Source organism: Syngnathus scovelli, chromosome 1 (assembly GCF_024217435.2).
Source record: "Syngnathus scovelli strain Florida chromosome 1, RoL_Ssco_1.2, whole genome shotgun sequence".
NCBI lineage: Eukaryota > Metazoa > Chordata > Actinopteri > Syngnathiformes > Syngnathidae > Syngnathus > Syngnathus scovelli.
The window spans coordinates 13,840,946-13,848,712 of record NC_090847.1 but is presented as its reverse complement, the minus strand read 5'-3'; the positions used below and the strand labels follow the sequence as shown (position 1 = coordinate 13,848,712).

At 38.1% G+C, this 7,767-nt stretch overlaps 1 long non-coding RNA gene across 1 annotated transcript; it reads right to left on the bottom strand.

Moving 5' to 3' along the window:
• Positions 1–3,299: 3,299 nt before the first annotated feature.
• On the bottom strand, positions 3,300–6,763 carry LOC125979549 (uncharacterized). Its single transcript, XR_007485349.1, has 3 exons — positions 6,261–6,763; positions 6,084–6,165; positions 3,300–4,275 (listed from the first exon to the last, which is right to left on the bottom strand). It is a non-coding gene; the product is annotated as an uncharacterized lncRNA (long non-coding RNA).
• Positions 6,764–7,767: the final 1,004 nt, after the last annotated feature.

The following is a 7,767-nucleotide window of genomic DNA, read 5'->3' as shown; positions in this document are numbered from 1 at the left end:
TTGCGGATCATCTTATGTATTCTGGGCCTTGAACACATACAATAATTTATATTATTAATATTGTGCAGTGTGTAAAATTTTGCCTGAAAGTAGCTACATTCCTGAAGTAAGTGGCCAAATTCTTGAATTAACTGACTTCAAACAAAACAAAACACAACAAAACATCTAATTGTAACACTCATGGTCAGATTAGGTAGAGTAAGATGTCACACTACAGTAAAATAAAACTAAAGTCTTTTGATACAGGCATAGGCTCTAGGGTACAGTTTGATTTACGACAGAGTTTTATAAACATTTTATTGTCAGTGTCCCAACCAATGTTTTTTTAAACACAAAAACACGAATAGAAAATCATTTCCCAGGGCAACATGCAAATGTTTTGTGGGAAAAACAACATTTCACTTTTGTGAGTGCACAGCCACTCACTGTTGCATCCTGAGGAGCACCAGAGTGGTGCTAAAACAAAAAATGTCCATGAACAGTGGAATTTGCAAAGAGCCCATTAAAATATGCAAACAATAGTGCAGGGCAGATAGTGACACATCAAAATGACTTGGCTTCATGCGTTAGACTGAAAAGATAATCGTGTGACATACATATAGAACAGGTCTTGTTGGAGCACAGATCAAAATTAAACTTGTATCATCGCAACAAAATTGCATGCCTTCCTAGATAGCCCTTTACCACATGCTTGATTCACTGAGAAATAAAGGGGGATTTTTGCTGGTCATAGCTGGCAAATTTTATATCTAATAAATGGCTATAAAAGGTCTACACACCCCTGTTCAAATGCCAGTTATTGCAATGATTGTGATTTAAAAAAAGCCTAAGCACCAATTATCAATTCAGTGACAAATCGGTCACATACTACTTTACACATTCTCTGCTTACTAAAAAGAAACACATAGCCATAAAATCTTAACATCAATAGCAGAAAAATATCTATGGACAAAACATTTTCATATAATGTGTTATTGAAATGTTTGCAATCAGTTCCCAGGGACCCAGAGAAAATAAAAAATAAACCCAAACGTTTTTATATTTTCCTTCAGGGCATGTTTTCTTTCAGTTAATGCATTCTCCATCCTGTTAAAAAAAAAAAAAAAAAAAAAAAAAAACTATTGTCTTACCATTTACATGTTGTTTGCTTATAAGCACAAAAAACAGAGGTGTCATCCAGTACAAACATGTATGACTATGGGATCGCTTAATCCAGGAAGAGAGTGGAGGAAGGGAGATCTGAAGGGAGGGGGATAGATGAGGATAGATGGGGAGGTTTTCTAAAGAGAGAAAGGGGAGGAGGGAAGGTTGCGTGATGAAGGGAGGGCAAAATGAGAGATGGCGCAACTCACCTCAGTTCTGTGCTCAATTTACACCATACTTGTGCCACATTTATTCAGACAAGCTACCAAAATCAACAAAAAATACCAAATTACCTAGACAGTTATATTCGCATTGTATCAGTTTGTTTATTTGGGGTGGGGGCACTGTCAATATCCTGGAATATCTTGCAAAACACAAAGCGCTCCATTTTCATGCCCAGTGCAAGTCTGATAGTACCGGCTCCTCTCATTACCTTTAAATTCAGCGCATGAGAAGAAGATAGTGTGACCTTGTTTTGTCTCGAGGGCTGCCCAAGTCCTTCTTTTTAACTTTTGTTGCAAACGGGAGGTGAATAATCCGGCCAAAGAAACAAGTCTGCACCAGGCTGCTGGATATGTCTGCGGGTGCATGCAAATGATTGACAACATCTCCCGTGTCACACCTTCTGTCTGTAATAGGCTATCATTCTTAAAACAATTTGATTAGAACTAAAGGTACAAAATGGGGTCAGGCACGGATGATTTTAAAATGTCATATCAGGTCATAAAGAGAATTTTAAAATACAATGCACAAAGTGTGAGCTTTTTCTTTAAATTGCAAAATCTACTAATATACACGGAAATTGGAAACCAGTATTTAGATGGAAGTGGACATAAGATCTGAAGCCAATGTTTATCTACTAAGGAAAATAAAATGTGTTCTTGTTTGTAAACATGTTATGTGTATTCATGTCAACTTTGCTGCTTATGAATAACAATTTCCCATATGAGACAGCTTCCAGAAACACATTCTTATATAAATATGGTAGTAGCATAGTTGATTAATTTCTCTCTACTTTTGGATAGAAATGAGGACCTGCAAAGGAAGTAGACTGCAGCACTCAACAGAGCATACCGTATATGTGTGCTGGAGTGAAGCGGGAGCCAAGCCCTTTTATTAATTCAAGCTGACCAAGGAGTCCACTTGAACTGTTGACATCATATAAGAACAGTTACTTGAACCCGAACAGATGTCACTCAAACTCAGTCAAACTGTCACTCTGATCTTTGCTCATGAAATCACAGGGCCTTGCTGCAACCTTGCCTAGGTTGTTGCAAGAAACATTATTTTTCTTTTCGATAAGGCTTTACCATACCATATGTATTATTTTGAAGGCAATTTGTCTTCTTTTCAGCTGCCATTAGTACAGTACTGAATGCAGTTTACTCAATAGTAAAAAAACTACATATAAATGTACTATGAATACGATATAATACAGCATACTATATTGTGAACTGACATGGAAGCATGTTTCATGGTGTCCTTTTTTATTCATTCATTTATTTAATAAGAAATATTGCATCTGACAGACCAAGGTTTGTTATTTCATGCAGTACCAAGGTTCACAGTACATGGATTTGTTGAAACTTGCATTCATAGAAAATATTTTTAAACTTCACATAACTCTTGTTCAAAAGTGGCTCTATTGTCAGGTTCACCATCAATTGGGTGTTTTTGTTTCACATTCACACGTTCAAGGTTGTCAGTAAACACAAGTCTTTTTATTAGCTCTAACAAAGAATGAGCAGCAAGCGAAGCATGGGCAGCTATTCAAGGAATAGACCCTCTCTACCTGTCATTGACATTTTTTATTTTATTTTTTTAATAATTGTGCAGAGTCAGCGAGGTTCTCGCTCACCACTGAGCCTAATGTGGATAAAGGGTATAGAAAATGTTTATATCAGTGTACTGTTGAACCAAGTACTGATACTCGTATCATATTGTGAAATTTAGCTGGTTAAAAAAAAAAAAAAAAAAAAAAACAACTCTACCATAATTCCCCAGTATCGGTACTTGAAGAAAAAAAAATAACAGCCAAAGCACTCCAACTCAGACGGGGCTGCCACACAGCGCGTCTGCCGCTGCACAAAGACAGAAGGTGCTTCCTTTATCGCTCCCATTTTTTGATATGCGTGCGGTATACGTACCCGCTCGATGCATTTTGGCAACAAATTGGGCACTTACACATTTCATCCACAGGAATTATAAATATTGTTGTGAAACAATGCATATGACTGGTTGGGTCTCCTATCAAGCGATCACTATCTTAAAACACGGGGATGTATTTATATGCCGTATAAAATTAAGTGGATCACTCAGATCACTTGTGCTATGTAATATGTGCCATGTAACTTGAATATTGTCTTCAAGTTGAAACTTTGGTTTTGTGACAACACTAGATGGGTGAATAATTATGTAGTTGTGATGTCACGTGTTGATGCAAAATCCAAATTAGACCCTGGATAATATTATTTGTTTGATTGAAACCTTATCTCAAACGACAACAGCACACAATTCCTTAAAACTAACACACTCAATACCTTTTTTAAATGTTTATTGTCTTAAACAGATAGATAATATTGCCATGTCAAAACTTCTAGCACAGAATCCCTTAATAAACATCAACGACCTCGTCGTTTGTTATATGTTTTGCCAGACAAGCGTCTCCATAGTTGCACGTGATATTTGTGACAAATAATCTCACTGGCAGGGATGGCTTTTATTGAGACCAAAGGATGTGAGCTTTGCCCTGCTGGCAGCATATCATTTGGTTTGCTTGTGTATGTTTAATTAGTGTTGAGAACTGCCAGGCTTGCTGGTTCAACTTCCTTGATGTCTGCTGGTCGCCGTTGGCTCCACTGACCAAATCATCATTGCTGGGCACATTGGGGACAAGGCTTGATTTTCAAAGCCTTTCGCTCCACCGATTCGCTGCGCATCCATGAGATTGATCATGGTGGTTTATCTGTGGCAACATGTGCTTCATCCCTTCAGATTTGGAGGCGGCTGGTTGCCTAAAGGCACTGTGACCGGCTACATCGCTGTGGCTGAAGTGCCACACAGAGAACTAAGGGAGGGACACCATGACAGCAATCCAGCCACAGCCCATCAGGGGTGGGGAGCTGTGGCTCCCTGGTGATGAAAGCAGCAGCAAGAAAGAATGAAACAAGTATGCATGTTGTGGCAGGGGAGGAAAAATATAGTGAATGATCAAAGGTTGCTTCAACATAAACAGCATGGTCAAAGTTCAAAAGTCTATGACACCAAAGTCATACATGCACATGCGTACAGTATGTTTGGTTTGTTAATTGCAGTTGCATAAACATAATGACATGGCTACTGATTTGAGGTAAAGATGATAGAAATACCATAACACTAGAAATAAGAACACACTGCACTAAGAACGTATTTCTCCTATAAACAGCAGATATTTTGCAAGTGGGAAAAAGAATGGGCAAGTAATGCAGTGCACCACCTATTCCAACAGATGGTGCTTGACTGAAAAAGCTCATTACTGTTCTTATTCATACTGATGAGTAATACTATCTGATGTGTGCAAATGATCTTGTGTCATGTCGCTTTTATTGCGTCTGCGGGACCTGTCTGGCTCTTTTTTGCAAGAGAACCCTGAGTGACAGTTCCTTAAGAAACAGTTCCGGTTTATTTTTCACGAGTGTCATTTCACATTATGGAAACATAATCCAGAAGAGAAAATGGTTCTACAGATTGTTAAAAGAGTTCACTGTAATAAAAACAAAAGCAGAATTCAAAATTATTAAAATGAATGTGGTGGTACTAAATTGAACCAAGATGCTGTTTTTTGAATGCTGGAGATGGTGCTATTTGTTTGAGTATGCATTGTATTCATGAATTTATTTGTTTGCTCCCTGTGGCTTTCACAGCTGCCCTTTGCAGAAAGATGGTCTTTTATCATCACTTCTTGACACAGCCGGGAAAACGCCTTATAAACATGCACATTTTAGATTAATTTGTTGGTGTTTATTGAGCGGCAAACACAAAAAAAGGTGGTCACATTTTTTGAACAACAAAAAATATGCAATACGAGCTGAAAATGCTGCAATTCTAGATATTCATATTCATTACAGCCCTTTGCCGCTAACTCTTGCCAAGCATATACAACTTTATAATGAAAGGCTGGGTCACCATTTGGACTTAATCTAAAATTCAATCAGACAATAAAAATCGGAGGTTTTCAAGCACGTCAGAGGCATGGAGACAACACAAGCAGTCTGGTCCAGGCAGGCAACCGTGGACCTTCCAGGTGAGAGTCAGTAGTGTTAGCCACCCTGTCACCCAGTTTTAACCATTTGGGATATTGGCCCACGTGATTTTGTAAATACTGTGTCCAATACCGTTTGAAATCATGCTCCTTCAAATTACAGAAGGTTAAAGATGATACATATGAGTCATTTGCTCTGATCAAACCCTAACTTGATTTCAGTAGTAAATATACTCAAAATATGTGCTTGTGTAGACAGCAGAACAATATCATCGCTCCCATGACAATTGTTGCATGTAGTGTAGCTATGCATAAGGCCACAGAAGCAGAAATCGGCACACTTATTTTTCTTTAGAAACAGATGTTAATCTTCAGTGACAACTCTGAAGATATTCAATATATACATTATAAAATAGTGCATATAAATGGAAATGCATTTCAGCATTCAGTCCATCTCAATTGCAGACAATGTTTACTCGAAGACCTAAGACCTTGCTGCTGAGTGTTGAGAGGAAACACTTCAAAGCCCGTACATTATTAAAAAGAAATGCTTTACAACACCCCTTCTCCTTAACTTTGGGAAGCTCAACAACGTATAACACGCTGTAGATGGGGGCCGTGTGTCATCACATTGTTTTAATAAACATAGTGGAGACAACCAGCTTTGGACAGATAACAATAAACAATAAAGATAGATTACCTGTCAGAATCGAGCATGGTGGATAAAAGCAAAGCCACACAAGTGCTGGCAAGCATGCAAGTCAGGAAGCACAGGCTGGAAACTGAAAAGATTTATTAACAGAATGAATAGCAAACCACAGTGCTTGAGAACCAAGATCAAAATGACATTTTGAAGTGTTGACAAAATGTGTCTCACCAGGAGCACGAGCGACAGATGCACAAATGACAATCAACATATGTCAAGGCCTAGAGGTTGACTGCAAAAAAAAAAAAAACATATTTACCATATTTATTGAATTATAGGTTGGTCCGGAGTACAAGTCTCACCAGTCTGAAAGTGGATCATGATGAAGAAAAAAACAAAAACATAGATACTGTATACATCACATTTATTCTTCTTTTGGTGGTTGGCAAATATTTTTGGTGCATACCTGCCAAGTTGCCACTGGCAGTAATGCATCAAAAGTATTTACCAAAAGAGAGTAACATGATTAAGAAACGAAAGGATTCTGAATACCAGATCAATCTCTAATTTTAACAGATGGAAGTTGTACCTGGGTATGTTGCAGGACCAAACAAACAGGAAACATATGGTAAACAGTCTGAGAATGAAAAATAAGAATTTTCTCTTATACCCGCCGCTGCATTGTAGAATGGAGGAAACGGGGAGCAGGGAAATACAAGCGGACAAAGAGTTGACACAGGTGCAGCCCAGGGGGAGGCAGGCAACAGACACAAGGAAGTGAAGAGAATAACGTGTTCCAAGGTCAGTTATTGGCACTGCAGCAGAACCAAAAGTCCAACAAGAACACTCATCCTAACAAGTTTCTTGGAACTGTGTGAGCAAGTCAAAAGTGACTACCTAGTATATGTACCATTAGAAAATCTACATTTGCTTCATAATCGTACCTTTAAACTTTACTTGTTTGCTCTGTGTTTCTGTAACGTGAATATTGTCATTGTGATTGTCAAAAGACTTTTACATTGGCATCACACTGTCCAGCAAGAATACCAAATAGTGTCAGCATGTAACCCAGCAATTCAAATTCATTACCAGACATAATTGATTCTACCTGTCTCAAAATTGTTTGCTCCCATTTAATTTTCTTTTAATAAATGACTTTTAATTATTACAATGAGGAAACAGCAGGACAAGTGTAGGACAAATGAACGTTCAGCATTCTAATATCCTCAAAATGCTAAATTTGGCACCTTTCCAGGGTTTGCTTTCTATTTCTTGCTGAGGTTGCTTAGCACTGTCCATATGTCTTATTGCACCGATAACTATCATTATCAGTCCTTTATTACGCAGTTTAGTTTTTCAAACTAGAAGAATTTCAAACCCTAAAATGAGGGATGGAAATCTTAATATTGAATGTTTGTCTGAAAATAGAGCCTGGAGCTCACTTATACTTGGCTCTCGTCCTTTCTTCGTGGATGTATTTGACACTTAAGCAGCATATTTTTGATTGCGGCACGTCAATAATTGTTTCTGGGCGCAAGTATGGCAGAGGGCATTTGGCGTTCACATGTCACTATTTATTAGTTCGGCCAACTTTCTCTGACAGTGATGAGTATGGACTGTCTCCCTGTTTCATCAGCCCCAGATTATTGGTGCAAGATTGAACGAGTATGTGCCATGTTAATCTTACGATGCCAAACCACCAGGATCTGACACTCTTGATTGAAATAACCAATTTTAT